The following is a 22,330-nucleotide window of genomic DNA, read 5'->3' on the forward strand; positions in this document are numbered from 1 at the left end:
AGTACTATCTCCACTTCATGATGGTGTCCTTGATGATAGGATACTCGATAAAGCATCTAGACCATCAGCCCATTCTGTTCACTCTTCCCATCAATCCCGATGGCACTACATGAAAAAAGGCTATAGGTGACAGGTGGTAACCATCATTAGTGACGGGTCCTGCACCCGTCACCCTAAATGCATCACTGATGAGTTGTCCGTAAATGGTGATGGATCTTAACCTATCATTGACGAAGGTCATAGGTGCGGGTCGTAACAGTGACTTGTCACTAATGAATGAACATAAATGATGGGTCATAACAGTGACCTGTGACTAATGACTGATAAATATTTTTTGCATTTTTTGATACAAAAAACCAGAAAAATCACCTGAGCCACCCCAACACAAGGGTCCATCACATATTCCCCACAAGCCATGCCATTTTCAAATGGTTTTCAGTCTTTGTGTTCTATTGAACCCGCGACATGTCGTTCTGATAGGAAGCGGATATTTTATCCTTTTAACCTTTGTTGCTGAAGATCATAGGTGACGGGTCATAACCATGACCCATCACCTATGTCTGATTAGTGACAGATCAGAACGTTGACCCGTCGCCAATTGCCATGTTACCAATTTCAATTATAGGTTACTCCAGAACTTAAGATCAAATGGATTAAACACACTTTTAATGGTTCAATTCAAAGTTTTGGAATCATAAACTGGAATTAAAGTTCAATTGAGCTGTTCATTTCGACCCAAAGCAGCTGTAGAGTTGAAATAAGCAACACAATTTAACCTGTCACTAATGACTGAATAGGATGATGTGTCACTAATTAGTTGTCATAAGTGACAGGTCATAACCATGACCCGTCACCTATGACTGGCCTAGAATGACTTATCACTGATGAGTTGTCATTAGTTACGGGTCATAACTATGACCCATTACTATTATCATAAGTGAAGAGTCATATTACGATCTGTCACTAATTTCGTGTCTCCTTTGTCTATTTTTCATTTAGTGTGGGATCAGCTTCACGCCACCCATGCTCGTCACATGGCCGAAATCGCCTATGCGCAGGTCCCTTTGCATGGCTTAGGCATGGCCATGTGGCAGAGGCGGGGGGTGTGCTACGCGCCAGCTGCTATGACCACCAAGCACGCTTGTTGTCCGGCTTAGCACACATGAGCCGCAGTGCCAAAACGGCCCATCAAACCCTCTGGCTGGCCACTGCACCACCTTCTTCTCCTCCGCCCTCCTCGTTCCATGTTGCGAGAGGAAGCGTGCAAGAAGGAGGCTACGGAGAGGCAGCATGGTGGCTGTAGGAGATGACGGCTGTCGTCGCTACCTAAGGAGGCTCGTGAAGAGCAGACATGAGGAGATGGCATGCGGAGGAGAAGGCGATGGTTGGGCAGAGCGGTGTGAGGAGGGGTTGGCGGTGACAAGAGAGCGGAGCCGAAGCATCATGAAAGAGGCAGCGAAAGAGCGAGTGGGTGATTTTTTTCTAACACCGGCCGAGCGGAGAAGGAACTTGAAGACTCAGGAAGCAGTCGGGACAGTGTAGAGCGACCTGAGCATATTGGATGGCCTAACTTTCTGATGGAGTAATTGGACAATTCACAAACAGAGGCCGACATGTTCATTGCGAGGAGCTATGAACATGCCTGCATTTAATAGATATATAGATGGGTTAATTTATTCATCGTGTACTAGATTAGGTAGAGATCCACATTTGTAATAGATTGTAAGCTCGTTACATGTAGGTTCATACATCAGTAATAATCGTAGCAAACTAAATGCTTAAGAAACATTAATTGGAAAGGCAAAGCATCATCACATGCCACTCCATCAGGAGAAGAGAGGTGAAAGTGGCCTAATTAGGAAGAACATGCAGCAAAACCCAAAGACGCACATAAGGGGTCAACAAAGCATCGGCGACAATCATGCCGAAGGATGAGAAGGTGTTCATGAGGGAGCACTCATCCACGAACCATGATAACCCTGCGTCTGCTCCAGAAAAGCAAGACAAAAGTGAGAGCCTGTAGTTGGAGGGTGGCGGTGGCGGCGCACCGGGAGGCGACTCGTATGGTGGTGGAGTGGTGGCGGAGAGAAAGAGGCACAGGTGGTGGCCACTATGGAGGAGAGGGTGGCAAAGCAACTATCCAGCACCATCAGTAGCTCGGCATCAGCGACAGATCGATTGTAGGATTCACAATCGGGGTCAGGAGAAATAGAGATCGGAATGGACTGGATTTGGGATCGGGAGGATTTGGAATGGGATGATGATTTGGGATTGCTTCTGGATGGCGATGTCGAGAATTTGGGATCGGAAGGAGCTGGTCTTGAAGACTTCAGAATTGCGCAAGGTGGAGTCCATAAGCAAAGAAGGATTTATCGGCGAGCTGCGAGCAAGGAACAACTTTTCTGGAATGCGAAAGCGACCAAACGGACGATAGTTCCGCATCAGATGGACTTTAATCACCACTGCTCAAATCGGAAAGTGCCAAAGTAGATGGCTAACGTGGCTTGCGTGGGAGGTGTTTATATTTAAATATAGAGATGTGGTGTTTTATCAAGACGCATCTACCAGCTTTCCGTAATCCTAGATGTACAACTCAACAAACCTCTTGGACTTTAGACATTGGTTATGTTGTTAGTGTATGTATTTGTTGGAGTTGTTTGAAAACATATTTTGTAGCCTACTTTTGTTCACGAACATACAAACTCAGTCCATAGCATCTCTATAAAAAATTGTGTAATTTTGTAGTTACCTTGTATGTGACTTTATTTGTATGGACACCAACACATCAAACACTAGTGGTTGTACTGATTAATCCATGTACAGATGTAGCCAACAATATATCAGTAATATGACCATACAGTACTACAAATACCCTAATCTAATATGACCATACAGTACTACAAATACCCTAATCAATGCCGGTTCAAAATCACCATCAGTGACGTGTTTTAAACCGACACTGATTACTCGGCACTGATAGTATGTGACTATCAGTGCCAGGTATGGAACCAGCACTGAACGGCACTAATCCGTTTGTTTTTACCAACCGACACTGATAGGTATTTTCCGCCCTTCTCAAAATGTGGCGGTTGCAGCTAATATTGTGGTATTTTCAAATTTTGGCCGTTGCCGGCAATAGTATATGGTATATTTATAGATATGTAGATAAAAATTTAATTTACAAGACACCAAGTTTTATCGTAGCATATATACACAAGCATATATAAATTTCATTTTTAAAACATTATGTCCAGTCACAGTATATATACAATGCATACATGTGAGATTTCATTACAACAATGAAAAAGGGTTTATGGTTTCTTGCTAATCAAAGGTTCTGAACTCTACTTTTTATTATTAGATGAAGGTAACGAGAGAGAGGAACCAAATTCATGGAACTCGCCAGTTGGACTGATGACTTGGTCATTGATGAACCCGACAAGTTATTCTTGAAGTGCATTGCTTTCAATGGCCATGAGTCAATCTCTGGACCGCACGAGGAGGAGCAATTTCAAGAATTGAAGAAATCAATCCTTATGAACACGAGTCGGACTTGAAAATTAGTCATCAAGATGTATGTCGCATACCTCAATATCGACCACCTAGTATGACGCATCTTGGTTGAATCCATGCATGAATTCCATTACATAAAAACCACATAAATTATTGCCCAGGCACTGCTTCCTACAAGGAAAGTCATGTCAGACAATCCATTCTTTGGCGAATGGCCCGTGTCTAACACTCTTCTTGATGTATCGTAGGTACACTTTGCATGTGTGTAATTATTACTGTAAGTAGACTTAGATTCAATCAAATCAAATATTACCAGAGCAATAACAAAATTGTCGGGTTTTACCTTTGTAGAAAGTCAATGATGGGTTCATACGTTTCTTTTGGATTATTTTGAGAGTCGAAGACAACAATCTTGCTAATGTCTGGCTGGATGACAAAGATGATCCAGTGATAACTACATATAGTTCACCATATGTTAGTTAGTCCTAATTTCTAATGATGTATTGCTCAAAAAGAGTAGAATATTCATGGAGGGAAACACGTACCCAAAGTGGTAGGTCAAAATTATGTATTTGTTCAATTTTAGCTCCAAGATACACTTCAATGCATAGTCCTCGGTTCCTTTTGGATCGGATTGCATCATTGCTGGGTTTACATGATGTGGGTCGATGCCCTCTATCCTACATCTTTGTACCTCCATTCTACATAAGGAATAAGTTAAGATATCGAATCCAATGGTACATGAATGTATAATGTGAATTATACATATACAACACTTACATAGTCCAACAACTCAAAATAGATACATTGAGGGCATCTTGCTGGTACAGTCGATACATTTCCTCAAATAATATATAAATAGAGCCATCCTCATGAAGGAAATCTCGATCCTTGTATTTAGCCTCGAACATTTCTCTACCATCTCGCGACTCCTTCATGTACCACACATGGAATTTTCGAAGTTGATATGTCAGTTTGTCCCACACGTTTGGTGCAACCAAGAGTTTGCCCAACTTAAATTGCCATCTCTCGACTGCTTTTGGTGTCAGAGACTCATCTAGAAATTGGTCTTTTGTCATTTTATCATCTTCAAAAATCTTTCAAGATTCTGCTCTTGTTGTATCTATTCGATAGAAGACTCCTGCAAGTATTTTTTTTTTTTTGCTTTTGATAGGTGCTAGTCTGGTTTACTCTTAAGCTCAACAGGTTTGGCCATCTTTAAGAAAAACTTCTGTGTTTCTGCACAGATTGGTATTTTCTTCTCAGGCTCTGGCTTTTGAAAGAATTTATTGACACTGGCATCCACTATAGTTGTGGTTTCCTCTGGTGTTTGTTCATAAGGAAACTTCTCAGGTGCTTCCACCTTCTTAGGTGCCCTTTACTTCTGGGATGAAGCCGACTTTTGAGATGAATTCAAATTCTTAGACTATGTAGCTGTTCTCAACTTCGGAGGGGGAGGAGTTGGCTCTCTTGGTGGTGGTGATGGTGGTGACTTCGGAGGGGGAGGAGTTGGCTCTCTTGATGGCACTGGTGCTGTCTTCTGAGGAGGAGGAGTTGGCTCCCTTGATGGTGACTTACGTAAGGGAGGAGTTGGCTCTCTTCTTTGTGACGATGGCGGTTGTGGCGACCGTGGAGTCAGAGAAATTCTGTGTGGTGGGTCCGACTCCACATCAGACGACTCGTCTGTCTCATCTTCAAACACTATGTAACGCTTGGGCCACAAAACGAAGCCACCCACATTTGATCCAAGCCTCTTGGAACCCATCTCTCCAAAGTAATCGATGTCAATCTTATGGTATGGCCTTCGCATGGAGTCCATGTGGTCCTTGGCATATCCCCATGGTATCCAAAGATCGTTGAAGAGAGCTCCTTCTATGCATTGGTCGACGTGCCCATAGCCATTGTGGTGCTAATGTTCAAGGTGGGCATGACAAGCTTGCACACTTTCCTTTTTGTGATGTCGTCCACGGGGTAGCGGGCCGATTCTTCTTCCTCAAACCCAGCAGACGCGCAGCTACTCCGACGACCACTGGGGCTAAAAACATTTTCTTCGCCTTGCTGCTGTCTGGTTCCTTGTTGAAGTGCTTCTTTGATTTTGGCGTCTGTCATCTGATGCTCTTGTACAAGTTCTTGTCATACTACAGCTAGCAGCTCTTCCAGTTCTTGTCTCCTTCCCTTCTAACTCCTATAACTTTCGGCGACTTCTGGGAATCCCTCATTCTAAGGCACCACACTCTTGCCTCTGGTGCGACCTGGGTGCTCTTTGGTTCCTAGTGCCAAGGTTAGCTGGTTTTTCTCCCTTTCTGGCCTGAAAGAGCCTTGGGAAGACTGGGCGTGGGCATCTGCAATTCTTTGTGTCAGTTCTTGTTCTCTGCCGCTTTTGAAGATTAGGTTGCCATCTGCTAACAAAGTCACCCCTCTCACGTGTAGATAATGCTTTGCTCGTGCAATCTAGTTAGTCGTTTGAGGTGTGGCACAACTGCAGGTTACTTGTTCTTCCATCTCTTCCCACTCGTCAGATTTCCTCATGTACCCACATGAGCCAGTTCTGTGGGGGTACACATTCTTGTGGGAGTTTACCTTGGTTACCTCACATAGTCCTTGTGAATTCCTCTGACCACTTGTACTCTACGAAATCATTCCAAAATGGTTCCACCATCGAATAATCATCCCATTTCGGTGTCCGGCCCACCAAGTGATAATTTCTCCACTACCTACCCTCTAAATTCTTAAACGCAATATCCATTGTTGATAGGGCATGACGCTTCGTTGTGGCCATGTTGCATCCTTCAGGGTATTCAAACTTTGCCACCAACTTGCCCCACATAAGATCCTTGATGTTATCGGGAATCACCACATGTTATCTCGTTTGCCTCTCCAACTTCTATATGTGATTGCAACTTGGTCCCTCACTAGACACTTGATTGCTATTTTGAACGGCCCCAGAACAACTTTAGGTCTTGTGGGCTCCCCAACTGAATTGACCTCTGTGATGATGAAACGTCCCTCGACCATCCTGCTAGGACATCGTCCAATCCTCTCTTCTCCTGTCATCTCATCACCCTCCGGAGCATCAGCATCAGGATCGATCTGACCCTTTGGAGCATCATCTTCGACCCTGCCCGGTGCAGCCTCAGTAGCTATCTCCAATTCAAACTGATCCATGTTCAAATACACACTTAGGCTACCATCTCCCGTGTGGTCCAGCTCCATGTTTGTAGACTCATCTTGTACCGAGGCTGGAGCCGGATCTAAGGAGGGGCCTTGTATCAGAGGGGGGATGGCACGGGCCGTGCACGGCGGTTGGATTTTTTATGTGCCATTCCTAAATAAAAAATTTAGACACAAAAGCACTTGATTTAGAGTTAAAATTAATGACATATGTAATCAAATTTTGGTCAAGAAGGTACAAACATGCACTTAATTTTGATTTCAATAGCTAATTGCTCTTGCCAGATCTTTGTTTTGCTGCAAGCTATAAAAATAATATTTTGCGCCCCTGCATTCTGACATTATGTTACATGGTACCTGCATTAGTCTTATTAGTTCAAGTGTTTTGCCTATAGTCAAGAGCATTCTGACATTAATGAACTCGCTGTTGTATTTCATTTATCAATGTTACATATATACAATGTGAAGACATAGAAGTTAGGATTAGAAAAATGTGCCTTCTCCCAGTGGACAAAGTAACTGGTAATTGCAGTTATGAATTGCCCATAATTGAAACGCAACATGGAGTACTGTAAAAGTTGCCACTGTTTTGATAAGTCTGAGTTTCTAGGGGGTTGGCTAACTTTTAGGGGTTGCTAACATTTCCCTAATTCACTTGCCACTCTATGACCGCTGAAAAAACTTGCAACCCCTAAAATCCAATGATTTTCTGAAAATGTTTGAATGTTTGATGCTTATTTGCTAAGCTATAGTACTCATCTAAATTTCAGTACTAATTTAAAATACAAAACCAATCCTTTAGGGAAAAACACGGCACCTATTTTTTCCAAGAAAATGCAATACCTGACAGCTAGCTACTTTTCTTTGAGGATACACTCATTTTTGGGGGGCCAATAGAAATTAGATATGTAATGATTCGTGTTGTTTTTGTCCTACAGAAAAAATGGCTGCAATTTTTGAGGATTACAATAGGTTTTTCACCCCAAAAAATAAACAAAAAATTGACTGTGATTTTTCCGATTGCACTTAGTTTTCTTAACAGAGATCAAACACAAAAGATCGATTCAATTTCTTTGGTATTGCATTCGGTTTTTTTCAGTCTTTGGTATTGCAGCAATAGTTACGGATGTGAGACAACAACAATGGGGAGGAGGGTTGTGTTAGTATTATGCTGCAGTCCCTGCTCGGTAGAAAGGCTTAAGACTTTGAAACTCTTTGGGTGAGCTCTTGATGAGCACTCAATGACGATGCCTGATTTTCCCTCTCTTTCACGGTACAATTTTCAGCACATGAGATTAATCTTTGAACCAAATAGTCACATCAGGATAGCTCAATTTGATCTAACTAGCTTGTTGCCCTGCAAGAATATAGTAGTAGCTAGCGTTGATGCAACTAGTAGAAAAATAGTATATGAATCAACCAGACATCCTTGAAACCCTAAACATCACACAGAGGATGGGGCGGCACCTTAAACATCACAAATGGACTCAACGGCACTGTAAACATCACAAATTTGTTTCATGCAGCGATTACCATTCACAAATTTGCCCTAAAATAGACAAAATCACAACTACGAGGAGGAGGCAGCGGCCGGGGATGATGCGGCGGTCGGTTGAGGAGGAGGTGGCGCTTGGGGAGGAGGCGGCCCTTGGGGAGGAGACGACGCTCGGGAGGAGGCGGCGGGCCGGCACGTCGAGGAGGAGGCAGCGCTTGGGGAGGAGGCTGCACGACTGCGGCGGGCATCAGGAGAAGAGCGCAGAGACGATAATAAGTGTTTGCTGAATGGAGCGATGAGGGCAGTAGCCAAGTGTTGGCTATATAGGCAAGGTATCAGTGTCTGTTCTTAGTAATAACTAGCATTGATACATGTATTAGTGCCGGTTATAGTTACTAACCAGCACTGATGCTAACCAGCACTGATATGTGGAGCATCAGTGCTGGTGGCTACTTCGAACTGGCACTGATAATTATTTTTTCTCTGAAAATATTCTTCTATTGTTAAATTCGGCTAAAAACTTGAAAATTCATAGAAAAATTATTATAGTTGAGAAAAATATGAAACCAAATTTGTTGAGTTTGTATTACCGTTGCCTACACGATTAAAATAGTTGCATGTATGAAATGTGCACTAAATTATCTGTAATTCATTAATAAGTCTATAATTTGTTAATTCCGTAATGAAATTATGAAATATCCATATAGAAACATGTGAAACCAATTATGTTAATCTTGGTTTTGTGATTTTTAGCTCTTCATTTAATTTTCTCCTTTAAACCAATTTGAATTTTAACTAAGTCAAACATACAAAAACTTAATAATATAGATTTCCAACAAGAGAAAAGTGTGGTGTCACATAAGTCCGATCATCTGGTCCGACACTCAGATCTGAACTTTCAAAAAGTTGCTCCATGTTATGGTCACCAAATACATGAAATCTGCTTTCATTAAATAATTAATGATTCGTTATGGTCACAGTGTATGTAGGTAGCTTCCTCAGTATCATTAATGAGAGGAAGTTCGACATTCTCTCCAAAAGGAGGCAGGTCATCGAATTTGTCGTAATCTTCTTCGTCGACAACATCCTCAACACTGACAATTTTTCTTTTTTCTTGAAGAACCATGTGACACTCCTTCTTGTTAGCAGGGTCTAGGTCCTTTCCATAGAAGACTTGTGCAACATCCTTGGCAAGAACGAATGGTTGTTCTCTATATCCGACAAGTTTGAGGTCCACGGTAGTCATACTGTGCTTGTTGACCTTAACTCCCGAATCATTGGCACCGAAACAGAGGGACAATCAACTTGCCATATTCAAGCTCCCAAATCTCCTCTATAAATCCATAGTAGGTCTCCCTGTTGCCATCACGGTCCTAGGTATCAATACGGACACTGCTATTTTGATTAGTGCTCTTGTTATCTTGTGCTCTCGTATAAAATGTATAGTCATTGATGTCGTATGCTTGGAATGTGCAGATCGTAGTTGACGGGCTATTAGCCTGCAGTTCCAACAGAGCATCGTCGGTATCCTTACCCATCATGTGTTGACGTAACCAATTACCAAAATTATCTCTATGCTCTCTTATGATCCAATCATTTGACTTCATTGGATTTGTGGAGCGTAGCATGCTCATGTGCATATTAACATACGGGCCCACTACAAGTGACTATTGCCGAACTACAAAGTGTGCTTGAGTGAATGAAACATGATCTTTTATATGGATTGAAGTATGACCTATCGTCCCTTTTCCCTTTAGCCTCCCCTCATAGCGAGATATAGGCATATTATCAATCGCGTTCAGTTTCATGTAGTCAATGCAGAACTCAATGACCTTCTCCGTACTCCACCCTTGGGCAATGCAACCTTAGGGGTGACCTCGGTTACAAACATATTTCTTCAGAACCCCCATGAACCTTTTGAAAGGATACATCTGATGCAAAAACATAGGACCAAGACTCCTTATCTCACCCACAATATAAAAAATTAAATGGGGCATTATATGAAAAAATGTTGAAGGAAAAATAGTCTCAAACTGCATATAGTATGGCCCACGTCTTCTTGCAGCTTTGCCAGTCTGATCGGATCAATGACCTTCTGTGAAATTGCTTTGAAGAATGAAAAAAAAATTATGATTGGGTCTCGGACGTTATCTAGCAGAATAACTCTAATTGCAACTGGAATCATCTGCGTCATCATCACATGATAATCATGAGACTTCATGCCAACTAACTTCTTATCTTGTATGTTTACTAAGCTCCTAATGTCGGAGGAATAACCAGTTGGAACTTTGACATCACGCAATCAACCACACAGGTGGATCTTCTCTTCCTTGCTCATAGTGTAGCAAGCTGCAGGAAGTTTCTTTTTGCCGTTGTCTAATTGTATGTAATGTAGGTCATTCGTGAGGTTCATTTCTTCCAGGTCCAGCCATGCATTTATTGTATCTTTTGTTTTGCCGGATATGTCTAATAAGGTACCAATTAAGATCTTCAACTAATGGTTTGAGGTACACATCGATATTGTTGCCGAGTTGATTTGGACCACTAACCAGCAAAGACATAATAAGGTACTTCCGCTTCATGCACATCCAGGGTGGAAGGTTGTAGATACAGAGAGTCATGTGCCAAGTACTATAAGTACTTCTCGTGTTGCCGAAAGGATTCATCCCATCTATACTCAATCCGAACCTTATATTCCTCACTTCATCTCTGAAATCCTTGTATTTTGAATCGAATCTCCTCCATTGCATACCATCAGTAGGGTGTCTAAGCATTCCATCTTTCTTGTGCTATTTAGCGTGGTATCGCGTCAACTCAGCATTCACTCTGTTAGCAAATAATTGCTTCAAACAGGGGATTATAGGGAAATACTAAACCACCTTAACGGGAGGGGGGGGGGTCTTTTCTTCTTTCTCTTCACCCCCACACCATCGCTCTCGATATCATCAACGTTGCGCTTGTACCGTGGTGCATTGCAAACGTGACATGCTACCAAGTCTGCATTCTTGCCGTGAAAAAATATGCAGTCGTTTCCACATGCTTGTATTTTCTCTACTTCCAATCCCATTGGGCAGACAACCTGCTTGGCATGGTACATATTTTTTTGGGCAACATGTTCCCCCTTGGAAGCAATTCCCTCAAGAATTCTAACAATTCATTGAAGCCCTTATCGGTCCAACCATTGCTAGCCTTCATTTGCATCCGTGTCAGTACCACATGCAACTTGTTGTGCTCATCTTTATAGTTCGAGAAAACTGGTGTTTTAGAGTTCTCTACCATGCGCTAGAACTTTTGATGTTGTCTATCACTGGTGAAGTCCCCCTCCCTATCGCATAACATTTGCTCTAAGCCATCTTCATTGTCGCCAACAAAAGTATCCTTTCCATTGTTCTTGACAAAAGTATCTTCAAATACCGACATATCAAAGTCTTTGTTAGCCATCATATCGTTGCTTATGTCTTCTTCTACTATTGGTTGCCCTTCATGCACAACATCTTCAAGTTCACCGTGCTCAGTCCAACGAGTATAGCTAGCCTTGAAACCCTTCCGAATCAAGTGTGCAAGGATCTACTCTATTTTTGAAAACTGCTTCTCGTTCTTGCAGTCGACACACGAACAACATATATAGTGATTGGCACACTTCCTTTTTGGCTTCTTGTACACTGCGGTAGCCCTGAGAAAATCCTCAATGCCAACAAAGAACTATAGCCCTCGATCCTAGTACATCCATGACCGGTCCATCTACAAATTATTATAATTAAACACATGCAACTTATAATCATTAAACATTTCAAAATCTAGAACAAATTTATTGAATTACCTCGCATCTTGATTGGTCCCTATTTGAGGGCCCATCTCCTTCCGGTATTTGGGCGGGTCGGGGGACCCGCATTCCAAAGGCTTCCATGTCTGATTGGGACCAATGGGTGGACGTGCCATCCCTACAACACAATATTCTATCAATTATGTTAAATTGACTACATTGATAAATGAACAGAGAAAATTCACTGGATTATTATTTAAATTCAAGACTTTAAAAATATACGTAAACCACATACTAGAAAATTAGAGCTAGATTTTAGGGGCATTTGGAAAACCCCCCCTGATTTTTATTCTTTGCAAGGATGCCACTCGAATGATAGTTCTAGTGGTATTTTTGCAATATTTAATGGTAATAATGGTTCAAGTAGTGGCAAATTTGCAATTTTCTATTGATTTTAATGTACGCACTCACATCTATTTACGTATGACTACTCTTTAAATCATCTACAATGACAAAATATCGATCTTTCTCTAATTTATATCATATTGGAGCTCTTGCTCATTCCAAAATTCAACACCAAGGAACAACAACCTAAATTCAAACCTAGAGCAATATAGCAACAGAATCCAACTAAGAATCAAATGTAGATCATCTCTATATATCTAACAATGATAAAGTTGCAAACTTTTCCTAAATTAGATCTCAATTGCATCTCTAAATCCATAACCATAGAAAAGCTCCAACCATCAACCCTAGAGCAATCTACCAAATAAATCTATCTAAAAAAGAAATATAGATCATCTAACCTTAGAGCACTTGACTCCTCCAAATCTTGAATCCTCCAACCGTAGAGATGGTAGAAATGACAAAAATGGTGATCGGCACTGTTCTGGTGGGCTTACGGCGGCTCTGGTCGTGCTGGGGCCTTATATTGTAGCGACCCATCAGTGCCGGTTGGTATATGGAATCAGCACTTATAGACACTATCAGTGCCAGTTCTTAACTTCTCAGTGGTTAGTTGCATGCGAGAGTTTAAGAACCGGTACTGATACATCAACAGTACCGGTTTTTGTTGAACCGGCACTGATGGACCAGCACATATGTGGTATTCTGTAGTAGTGATAGTTGGACTTTGCAACACGTCCCAAACTTGCCATGACAACATTAGACACGCACTGGACATATATTTGTGTATGCGTACACACTAAAGAGCACAAATTTAATATCTTAGGGTTCAGGTAGATCATAAATAATTACAAGACTAATCGGTGTAGTATAAATATTAAGTACTACTAGTTAAGATTAACTAGCATCAACCTTGACCACCACCACCTCCAGAGCCACCTCCTACAACTCCGCCAGCTGACCCGACTCCACCACTTCCCCCACTTCCACTACTACCATATGCATCTTCGAACCCTCCACCACCGCCAACCGCGCTACCAGAATGTCCAACACCACTACCACCTCCGGAGCTACCACTACCACTATTTCCCCCCATTTGCACCTCCACCTTCATTGCCGCCACCCCCAGTGTTCACACTCACCCTGCCATGGCCTATGTGAACACCAATACCATCTCCACCACCGCCTCTGGCATGCACACCGCCGGCGCTAACAGCTCCACCTCCACCCCCGCCAATCCCAACGTCAACCCCAATCATGACCAACATTGATGCCGACACCAACACCCGCTCCGCCACCCACGCTTGCACCACCACCATGGGTAGTGCCAGCTCCACCTCAGAACCCACCACTGATACCAATTGATGTGCCATGCCCGCCATGGATGATGCTCACACCAAAGCCTTGTCCCCCCTCACCAGAGCCGCCTCTGATGGAGAATGATTTGCTATCGTTAAGGGGGGTTTTGTCGGCAAGGAGGAGCCTTGCATGGGCAAGCGGGAGAAGTAAGAAGTACACTAGTAAAACTGAAATGGCCAGGCGGCAAGAAGAAGTCGCCATGGGAGTGTGAATGGATGAATGGAGCCGCTTCACTTTGCTGGCACTACTCAAGCGCTGCTTTATATAGAGTCAGTTCTGCTTGGCGGTTCTACACGAAGTAATCTCAAGTAGGAGAAAAGTGATCGTAGTGAGCTGTGTAGCACAACTAGCCATGTTGAAAGGTGAAGTGGACCACATGGCCAAGGAATTTGTTAGGTGCACTTGTTTAGGCATGTTAATCCAAGTTCGGGCTTCGAAAAAATCATCTTTGAGTTACATGACAATATATGCAACCAGCTTTACTGTCGGACCGACTGGTCCCTGGAGGCAGCTCCCAGGGGGCGACCCGGGTTCGATCCCCGGTGCACGTTCATTTTCTCTGCAAATGGATGAGTGTGGGTCCCGTTTCTGAAAAAAAAATATATACAACCAGCTTTATTTTGTTTACGGGATCAAAAGTTTTCAGTTTAAAATTCGTCTCCATCTTCGAACAAAAACAGTATGTTAATACCTTCCCTCCAAGTTCGTTTCAATAGAAACCTCGGTTGAAGTACAGATTTTCATTTTTTTTTTTTGTATGATAGATGGAAAGTTAACTCAACTACGATAAATTAAGTGGCCTACGCAATAAGAAATCTTCACGGCGTAAAAAGACTGAGTTGGTGATTGTCGTATGTGTTCTAGAAACTTCATCTTAGAAGATCTTCAAATTTATTTGCATATGTCATAGAAGATCGATCCTCTAAGGAGGATGTCGGCTTCTTCTTCATTTAAGGATAATTATTTGTGAATGATCAGTATGTCAGGGAATAGTTTAGCACATGTAATGATGAGTTATTTGAGATCAATTGCAACGCGCGGTCACCGTATATATACAAACTCTGGTATACAAATTATATCCCAGATTTGTCTATACCGAACAATTTAATTATTGCCTGTCATGTTCGGGGAAAGAATAAGGAATATGTTGCTTTGATCTTTAGAAAACAAGGATGCAACCTTTCATACGTACTTTGATAATTCAGAATGCAAAGGTTCACATGACCTTTTGCTGCTCGTTTTTTCCTGCTTCCCCATTTGCTTTCTGTTGCGGTTGCTTTGCAACTGCGACAACTCTCCATCCAATCTGCTCTGCTGGAAGATCTGTGATTCCGTGTTAAGTTAAGCATCTCTGGATGCCTCTAGTTTACAGCCAACTGTTTTAGACATGTTTTCCTAAAATTCAATCTACGTGTTCCAAGAAAAAGATAAGTGTGCCAACCATTATGTTGAAGTGGTCTATCAAGATAGGTAATTCAGGCCGTGTTGACTTATTTAGATTGTTAACCTCTTGACCCACTCTGACTGACGACATTTATATATGGTACAGCCATATATTATGCTCCCTCCAAATGATGTTTTACAATATATGGGTTCAGTCCAACTTTGTGAAATAAGTCATTAGATGTATTTGAAACTATCTAGATTGACTATATGGAGACAATATCATAACATTCATCGTCAGAAGTACTCTATAATATTGTGCTTCATTAATGTATATTGATGTATTAATATAAAATCATAAAAGAATGGTCAGAGTCATTTCTTGTAGACCATTAAAAGTCAATAACATTGTACAGAGAAGAATATAGTGGGTACTATCTGTCCAACCCCACCAACAACACAACAAATCTCTTGAACAAAGTAAGATTTCACCATGCACAAGACTAGTTATAGGTGTTTAAAAAAGTTAATTATACATCTTTCACGGAATTAAAGGGCAGCAGAGATTGGAAACGTCACAATAAGTAACAGAAGTTTTTATTTTCTCAATTGACAAATATTATGAAAAATTGACATAATACCTCATAAAATTGGGTATTATGTTATCTATCATCCCACAAATTTCAACTTAGAAAACAATTTGTACAAGGAGAAAATGGAAAAGACAATTTCATTACGGATTAAATAACCCAATTTAAGGGGGTTAAATGAGATGAAAGTGTTGTGATAAATTGACACAATAGGGTGTTAGATAGTGGAAACATCACAATAAGTATACTTTTAGATTCCTTAGTTGGCAAATACTGTGAAAATTTTGACACAATACCTCCCAAGCAGATATATTACCAAACTTATGGAGTGACAATTATAAGGATTGCCAAATTGATAGAATCAATCATTTTCATAATGGGAAGTGCTACAATGCTCCAAAAATTGAGAAATACGAAATTTTTTCAAACAGTCATAAATAATTGTGTAGAAAATTAAAGAATATTGAAGAAAATGAACATGTCATGCCAGAAAATTTCAAGCTGACCCCGATCTACACATTGAGAAACAAAAAATTTCACAATTAGAAGAAATAAATCCGATATTGAAATTGGACAAGGCAAAGATAAAGCTACTATTTTGCTGAAGTTAAATTTGGTTTAATCATGATATCTTTTTTTGTTGAGTTATTAGAAACGCTTGATTATATTATTCAGTGCTAACCCATTTGTCCCGGCATGACCATTTGCCTTATTTTCATGCAGTAGTATATGGGTTATTCGAGTATAGAACAACTCTTTTACTATAAATTCGATCGACTGCGTAACAAAAGTTCTAACCCACGTATAACCTGCATGCTATCTCCTTTTTTCTCTGAACTGCATGCTATCGTCTTTTTTGGTCATTTGAGAGCCATGGCGTCTTTTAGCGTCAAGTAAGCTCCGTCTTAGGCTACTCTGATACGGGGGATCGGTAACAAATGAAAAGCAGGAACACAATTTTTGGCAGGATGGTTAGCCACCAAATCCATTTTTCTACCAAATCAAAGTGGTTTCTATGCATGACAGCACTATTGTTCAGCAAATTAACGGACTCTGCAAATTTTTGACCAGATACAGTAGCACTTGTCCAAACAAGCTCACAATATCTCACATCTTAGGGTTGGAAATAAAGCTCGAGCCTCACAAGCTAGCTCGGCGTCAAATCGAGCCAAGCCCTAGCCACCCCATCCCATACATGCTTCCCTTTATGTTTAGGGTTCCACCGTTCGACCAAAAGTCCAACACAACACTGGATCAAAATTCCAGAGGTTAGCCACCACTCCGCCTCTCTACCAAAGTCACGTTGTTGGTTGCACTGGCGAGATCCACCATCACCATCCTTGCCGCCACAAACCCCTCATCGTAAAGGCAAGATCATGTGAGCTGAGTCGAGCCTGGCTAGGCTTGGCTCTTTTCCAGCCTAGTCACGCTAGACGGTCAGCTCTAGTCAAAGATGGAATAGTCGGTGAATCTAGATGGTGGTTGGACATGACTAGTTGGCAATGCACGTGACTAGGCAGCTGTCTTGGTGATGCAAAGTTTGGCTCCTAGCAGGTCCACACGAGAGGATTGTTTTGGCTCTGGATCACTAGTCACGGGTGACTGACTGTCTACGTCTCAAGTCTAGGTGAACATTGGCAATAAGTGAGGTGGTTATTAAATTTGTTTTGTAGATGCCGAGCCGAAGAGATTGCTGACATGAAGCAAGAGGCCCGAAGGCGGAGACTCCAATCCCGATTAACGAAGGACGAAGGACAAAGGGCTGCCTGAAGCAGGATGAAGGACCACTACTACAGAACTGGCCTTATATGCTAGCCCATCACTACCGATTCCTAATGAGCTAGTAATGATGGGGCATCACTGTCGGTTCATAAGCCACGCGGGAAGAATCAACCATTGTGGCTTATAAACCGGCAGTGATAAGAATGATCACTACCAGTCGATGGATTGAGCTGGCAGTGATGCCCTACTCACTCATCACTGCCGGCTTAATCCACCTACTGACAGTGATAGCATAACATCACTGCTGGCTGGTTAAATGAGCCGATAGTGATGTCCCGGCTATATAAAAGTCATCCACTCCTTCCGCAAGCTCGAGCACTGCAGAGAGGAGCTCTATTCTTGCTCGGTGGTGGCCATTTTTGCTACCCAAGATCTTGGTGGCTTCAAAATTTTAAGAAATCCTCATGCCATAGGTGTTCCAAGGTGTGTAACTTCCTCTCCAATCCATTTCTATTTGAACTTTATTTGCTAAATTGCTCTAGATTTTGAAATGATGGAGATGAACCTATGGCCATGATGTTTTGAGACAATGTAGATGCAATTATACCTCATTTATGATATGGAAGCTTCAATTATGGTAGAAAGTGTCTTACTTGGTGTAGGACTTGGGTTCGAGTCTCTATGCACACGCGTGAAGCTAAAATAAATTTTTGCACCCCGCAATACCAGCAGTGAAAGGGGTTTCACTACCAGTGGACATATTGGGTCAACAGTGAAACTACTTTCACTGCCGGTGCACTTATTAAGCCGGCAGTAAAAGTAGTTTTAGTGCCGGTTGTCCTAGTGAGCTGGCAGTGAAGGTACCATTTCACTGCCGGTGGTCATATTGAGCAGGCACTAAAAGTCCTCCCGTATAAAATAGCTCAACGCCCTGCGCCCTTTAACACTTAGAAAAAATTTCCCCTTCCCTGTGCCATCCATCGAAATGCCTCTCGACACTGAGGAGCCCACACCGCTGGAGCTCCATGAGCCTATGCCCGCTATTCGTGTCCACCTCAACATTGTCATCCTCTTCCCTACCGTCATCGATATCGTCCTACCCGGCGCCATTCTCATCCTCCTCGACGCCCAGCCCACGCACCCCACTGCCCAAACCTTGCTATTTTGCAGGTAACGATTAGAGGAATATTTGATTAGAGGAATGTTGGGTTACAGGTTGGATTAGAGGAATGTTGGATTGCAGGTTGGATTAGAGGAATGTTGGATTGCAGGTTGGATTAGAGGATTGTTAGGGTAACTGGTCGATCATGAGGGCCAAATTAGCTTGGAATGTTGGATTAGAGGAGGAGAGGAGAGGGGGTTCTAGTGGTGATTGTTGGGGTAACTAAATCATCTTTCTTATTTTCATGTTTATTGATGTGCTATGAAATGGTATGTTGTTGATGTTGTGATATTGCTAGCAGGACAGAGATATTGGTTTATTTAGTTGTAAAGAGAGTTCAGGTGTTTAATAGAATCAATCATATGACAATGTAAATTGATATTGTTAACTGAGAACATTGGGCCATGTATAAGGGCGATTATGATCCTACTGTTAGATAGCAATGTAAATCGATATTGTTAGATGAGCAAATGATGAAAGGGGATAATTATCTTCATAATCTGATGAAAATGCTGCTAGACATCTGATGTTGACCTAAACAGTTTTCTTTTACATGTTCAGAGAGAAGGCATTCTTCGCAAGTTAGCATTTATGTGCCATTCCTACTAGTTCAGAGAGTAGCTTCTCTCAAGACGAGCTGGACGCCCTATCTGAGGTTGGCCTAAACAGTTTTCTTTTAGCCACATAATGCTAACTTGCGAAGAATTCTTTCTCGCTGGACATGTAATCAATACTGAAGTCCTAATAAAGCCAGTAGCTATAGCCACTGAGCCTAATAGTTTTTTGAAAGAACATTCTTTGGTGTTAGGGTGGTTTGTAGTATAGCATTTTCAAATATTCTCTGAAATTTTGGACTACTTTGACATGGTATGTTGTTCATCGTGGTTGGCAAAGTAGAGTGTTTTCCAATTGGGAGGAATGCAACGCACAAGTTAATAGATTCATAATCCTAGTTTTGGTTGTAATCATCATTATTTTGCTATGTAAGATGATGTGACTTGTAAGATCAATGGATCAATTGTCAGTACCCTTATGCCTATTTGCTATGTTAGATGTGACTTTTTTTTGTTAAATGTGGTTCTAATGTACTCAATTACAATACTATATGTGTATGCATTCTATCTATCGACTCCTTCATGGCTATCTCACTCTTTTGACAGCCTCTTTCCCTCCCTCGTCGGCTTTATCTCTACCTCCCTCCTTTCTCAGCTCTCTATATGTATACTACTCAACCGCTAGTCGTCATCGTATGCAGAACTTCTAGGGAGGAATGGAATCACCAATCACCGATTCGGTCTAGGTGCCAGAAGGAGATGTAGTGCCACTGTCAAACATTGAAGCAGGTAGCCTGAGCCACTACCTCAACCTGGAACAAATAGACGCCTATGGAGTCGATGAGGTAATTCATAAGTAGATGAATGCATCTCTTCTACATATTATCGTATACGTTCCCAATAGTTTTTTTGCATATGCGCAGATGCTTGATACTCCGGAGGATCACAACAATGAGCAATCCCATACGTGGCATAGTGTCCGAGGTCCCTCGAAGATGCCTACTGGGAGATTTGTGATCACGGATGTCGGTGTATCAGGAACCAGGGGTCCCTGAGTCCCGAGGCCGGGCCGGCCATCCGCCACGCGTCACCATCCCGCGAGGTCCGCCCTGCGAGATAAGAAGAAGCTAAGTCCCGGGAGAAGGTGCTCGGGGCTGTCGCCTCTGGTTCCCGAGCACCCCAGTTCCCCGATGATCCGCGGAGTCCAAGTACCGGGAAGGAAGTGCTCGGGAGAGAGTGCTCGGGGCTGCACGTGGCAGCCCCCAAGGGCTCGGTTCCCCGAAGGTTTCCCCCAGTGCTCGGGAGAGAGTGCTCGGGGCTACACGTGGCAGCCCCCGAGGACTCGGTTCCCCGAAGGTTTCCCCTAGTGCTCGGGAGAGAGTGCTCGGGGCTGTGCGTGGCAGCCCCCGAGAACTCGATTCCCTGAAGGTCTCACCGGAGTGCTCGGGAGAGAGTGCTCGGGGCTGTGCGTGGCAGCCCCCGAGGACTCGGTTCCCCGAAGGTCTCACCGGAGTGCTCAGGAGAGAGTGCTCGGGGCAGCATGTGGCAGCCCCCGAGGACTCGATTCCCCGAAGGTTCGCGCAAGATCGTTCGACGACCCAAAGGGTCCCCTCGCCGGGGTGTCAGCCAGTCAAAGACACGAATGCCGCATTTAATAGGCACGCGCGGCCTGACATCCTGACATCCTGACATTCTCAGCTGCCCACGCCCTAGTGTCAGACCCTGCCATGCTTTGGCACGGGGGCGTAGGTCCATTAAATGCACGGGTCCCGTCCCGTTTCACCCGGGTGCCTCGGGATAACGTTGCCAGAATCGAAGCGCTCCGCCTGCCACCCTGCCCCGGCAGAAGAACAAGACAGGGTGGGCACACCGGGCACCTCTGCGGCTGCCCGGTGGGCCCTCTTAATGGCGCTGGAGGACCTCCACAGTGGCGGGTGGTCGGATACACGCCGCAATCTTCCACCGCCCCTGTTACTTCGCCGAGACGGAATGATGACGCCTTTCTCCGTGGCACCTCGGCACGTGCGCCCCCTCTTTCCCATTCAGGATAAGTCGAGGTCGGCGCGCCTATAAAAGGATAGGATGGAGAATACATAAGACAACGCAAACAGCTCACCGCTCACAGCTCACAGCTCACAGCTCACGACACACAACACACGACTCACGACTCATCCTTGAAGAATTCCGCCTCAGATCCGGAAGCCCTCAAGAAGCACCCGAAGCCCAGATCAAAAGACGAAGAACATCACAAACAAGCTCAAGCCAAGCTAGAACACGAGAGCCTCAAGCTCTCTGTAGACAGCTCACCCCTGTAACCAGATACATCCTTGAAGAATTCCCTTCAAGGATAGATATAGCACTCACACAGGAGTAGGGTATTACGCCTCCGTGCGGACCGAACCTGTCTAAACCCCGGTGCACCCATCTTTCTCGCACTAGGAAGTTCATCTCCCACCAGCCACTGCATTTATTTCCGTTCCCATTTATTTCCCAGACAAGCTCGTTCAGGATCAGCCCCCCGGCCGAATCTCTAAAAAGAGGTCTCTCGGGATCCCTGCGATAGGAGTTCATCCTCCGACAGCTGGCGCGCCAAGTAGGGGGGAATATCCCTGGATTTGTTTGTTTCGCTTTTTTTCACAGGAAAAGATGGCTGGTGGGCACCGTCTCCAGCGTTCCGGCTCCACTTCCAGTGACGGAGCGCTGCCCGACGCCAGAGAGAGCCCAGTTGCTGCTGCATACCAGCAGCAGCCGCCATCCACGTGCGCGGTTTTTCCCGCTCAAGGGGATCAAGGCGCTGGGCCCATCAGGGCCGCCGACGCACTTTTCGACCCCCAGCAGGTGGTCGGGACCCCGGCCGCTAGGTCCGCCTCTGGACCACGTCGGGTGCCACCTCTTCGCAGGCTCGCATTCAGCGAGGCCGGCCCAGGGAGCGCGCTGCTTGCAGCGCATGCTCTCCTCAGGCACCCGCCCGTTCAGGCCACGCCGAACACTCCGGAAGGCCGGTGGATCCAAGATGTCGTCGCTTTGGTTGGCACTGCTCGTCGCCAGGTGCAGGCCGGGAGTCCTCGCACCACCTCTCAGCGTGGTGCCGCCAGAGCCGGCTCCTCAACGGGCAACACCCGCACGGGCCGAGGGGCCACCAGGCGGAGTGCCGTCCCCCTGGCCGTGTCCGAAGCCCGGGACCTTCGCTTACGCCTTGACAAGCGGAGGGGC

General features: G+C 43.8%; 1 pseudogene; it reads right to left on the reverse strand.

Moving 5' to 3' along the window:
• Positions 1-12,649: 12,649 nt before the first annotated feature.
• On the reverse strand, positions 12,650-13,928 carry LOC133911124 (glycine-rich cell wall structural protein 1.0-like; annotated as a pseudogene).
• Positions 13,929-22,330: the final 8,402 nt, after the last annotated feature.

This window comes from Phragmites australis, chromosome 3 (genome assembly GCF_958298935.1).
Source record: "Phragmites australis chromosome 3, lpPhrAust1.1, whole genome shotgun sequence".
NCBI classification, from domain to species: Eukaryota; Viridiplantae; Streptophyta; class Magnoliopsida; order Poales; family Poaceae; genus Phragmites; species Phragmites australis.